Source organism: Triticum dicoccoides, chromosome 2A (genome assembly GCF_002162155.2).
Source record: "Triticum dicoccoides isolate Atlit2015 ecotype Zavitan chromosome 2A, WEW_v2.0, whole genome shotgun sequence".
In the NCBI taxonomy this organism is placed as follows: Eukaryota; Viridiplantae; Streptophyta; class Magnoliopsida; order Poales; family Poaceae; genus Triticum; species Triticum dicoccoides.
The window spans coordinates 19,933,681-19,936,766 of NC_041382.1; the positions used below are offsets into that span (position 1 = coordinate 19,933,681).

Here is a 3,086-nt window from a genome sequence, read left to right on the forward strand (position 1 = left end):
CACCCGCGACACTGCCGCTCGCAGTGTCGTCCCTGCCTCCGGTGAGGTCCTGGCTTGGCCTCATCGTGGCTGATGCCCGTCACGTCATCCCCGCAGGCCTCGTCTTGCGCGTGAAAAAATTCCAAGCGCCTGGCAATAAGCAAAAATCACTTTTTCTCTTCTTCTATTGAGCTGTAATGTAGACAAGAGTTGCTGAAAAAATAGTCAAAAATGGCCAAACCAAAAAGAAAAAGAAAAACCCCGCTCGATGGCAATTCATTCGCTTCCTTTTTGTTTGTTCATTTGTTGAGAAGAAATCGTTGTTTCTCATTTTTAACGAGGCGTGTCGGCTTCTCATTTCGAACAGAATAAATCGGGGCCCGAACCCCTTGCTTGCTTTTGCTTAAAAAAGAAAGACGAGCCCTTAATTCTCTCTGGCCAAGCGGACATGGACACATGCGTGGTTTCGGTTATGGGTCGGGTGGATGGATCCCTCTCCCTCCATTTTGCCGGCTTGGCAGACGCGCAGGGCATATACCGTGCGTACGGGACACCGGCACGGATGGAATCCGAATCTGCTTCCTGCTCTCCCAAGAACGATGCCTGTGCTTATCTTCTTTTGTTTTTGATGAGAGGATGCTTATTCTTATCTGATCCCAGTGACCTGTTCCACAATTCTTGTATATGGAGTAGTATTCTCTATATTGGGTTCATACAGTGCAGAGAATCATTACTAAAATGGCAAATGTGGCGAGCAATCTTAAAAAGAAAAGAAGCTTAGCAAGACTTCCTTTGTAGTACTACCTCACCGATCTGAAGACGGTTTTTCATTAGAAATTACACTAGTTGGCTAGCCAGATCCAGCAAACATACGCCTGCACACTGAAAAAAAGAAGTGCAGCTCCCAGCTAGGACGACGCATGTTAGGCAGATTCCACGCGCAGATGCTCATCACCACATAGTCAACGACCCGTCGATCCCCTGTCTCAGCAGCCGGTCCATAGAATCAAAGAAAGCATGCACATGTACTACTTGCACACCACAAGTCTACCAAGCACAGGAGCCTTCCAATTAGATCTTCATCATTGGCCGCGTCATCAAAGATGCCAATGCCAATGATAGACCGATGTACCCTACTTATAGTTTCACACCTAGCACAACAAGGTAGTAAAGCCAAACGATCCCATTTTGTTTTCTTTCTTTTTTAGCTTTTGCTTGGACCGGTGGCCACGTAAAATCTTCAGTTTTTTTTTTCGGTTTCAGTTGGCAGAGATGGTTGTTTGGGTCGTGCCCGTTCATCTCCTTTTGCCACCTCTTTAATTGCTTCTTTCTTCGTTCGTGCCACACAGACCGAGTGCATTGTTGCGGGGTGAAAACTCTGATTTGACCTAATTGGTTATACCTAGCAATGGCGGCGTTCTTTACGTCGTTACCCTGATTACGGCATTGCTCGGAGTTTGCTCAGATTTGCTCTTCAGGGTGAAAACCTCAGTGCCGACGACCCCCTCCTGCCGTCACGGGCGACCCTGTACAACCCCAAGACCAACTACACCTCGCCGAGGCCGCGGTTCCTCCATTACAAGCCTGACCCCCTCGGCGCTGGCGTCAGGCGCCTCGAGGACGGCTTCGCCTCCGCCTCCGAGAGGAGCGACGAAACCGACGCCACTGCCACCACGGAGGACGACCTCACGTATGGAGGAGGAACAAGAGCAACCACAGCAAAATCACTTGCCAGGGGAGCAGTCAGCTCTCACCGCTCCATCTGAGGCCGCTGAGGCTTCCGTCCTGGCGCCAGAGCCCGCGTCTATTCGCTGTGGCCCCCTCTGCTGTCATCGGAGGTTGCTGCGGTGAAGCCAGAGCCGGCTCGCGTCTCTACACCGGAGCCTAGGGCGACTCCTCCGCGAGCTCGTGCACTGACACCGGAGCCGGAGCTTGGGGTGCGAGCTCCAGTGAAGAAGGGATCCGCGTTGAGGTTCCTACTTCCCCTTGTTTTCGTTCTGTTCATGTCTGCTGCTTCCGTGTGCGTGCTGCTGCAGAGCCGGAAGGTGATGTTGTGGTGGAAGAAGAACCAGTTGATGATGCCGGAGTGGGAGAAAAATCTGACGCATCAGGCTACTACGACATGGTAGTAGATGAGCTTGATGTTGTAATGTCAGAAGAAGCTCCTGGTAGTGCCAGTGCCTTGGAGGAGCACTTGAATATCCAAGATGCAGTTTCTGGCTTGATTGCAGAATCAAAGGGTGTTGCTGCAGTGGTAGAAGAATCTGATGCATCAGACTACTCCAAGGCAGTAGATGAGCTTGATGTTAGAGCATCAGAAGCAGCTCTAGGTATCAGCAATGGCGAAGAGATCAGTGAGGATTTGGACACCCCATCTCAACCTGCTGAGCAGCGTGAACAGGATGTTGAGAGTAGTGAGCCCGAGAACAATCACGACAGTGGCAAGGAGGGCCAGGAGCCGCATCTTGGTCTTGAATCGGATTCGAGCGTGTCGATCGCCAGGCTACCTGGACAGAATCTCAAAGACTGCAGCAGCAGGTGATGCCATTGTCGTGGTTATTCTTTCAGCCGGCATTGCTGCTCTCTCCACGAGGAATTGGCAAGCTCAGGTTTGATGCATGGTTGCAGATGGCTATCAAACTGTAAAATTATCAACCTTCAGCAAATGTAGATGTATTTTGTACGTTCAGGTTTGATGCATGATTTCAGCTGCATGTAGGTTTCGGTTTGTGTCCAAGACAAGTATATGTATACCAATATTGATTACTTTTTTTCAAATGGTTCCTGCTAAGGCATGACAAGTGCGTGTGTATAAATTAGTATCATGTTGCCTGCACATTGAATTGTGTCATATTTTGATTCCTGTCAAAATGGCCATTGCTATTTGCTTTCTACACATCTTGTATGTTGCTTATGCTGATAATAATTTTATTTTTCTCAGGATTTGATTATTCTCTTCAAGGGTACATTAAGAGCATTTAAACTTCTCTGATAATCAAAGTGGCACATAGACTAATTTATTTTGGTACTGTACTGCCTTTTATGCATTCATCAGAGTTATTCCACAATTTTGTCCCCAATTATACCTTTTTACACTTTTATATGTG

General features: G+C 48.3%; 1 pseudogene; it reads left to right on the forward strand.

Moving 5' to 3' along the window:
• The first annotated feature begins 1,251 nt into the window (after nucleotides 1-1,251).
• LOC119357451 lies at nucleotides 1,252-2,521 on the forward strand (annotated as a pseudogene).
• The last annotated feature ends 565 nt before the right edge of the window (nucleotides 2,522-3,086 follow it).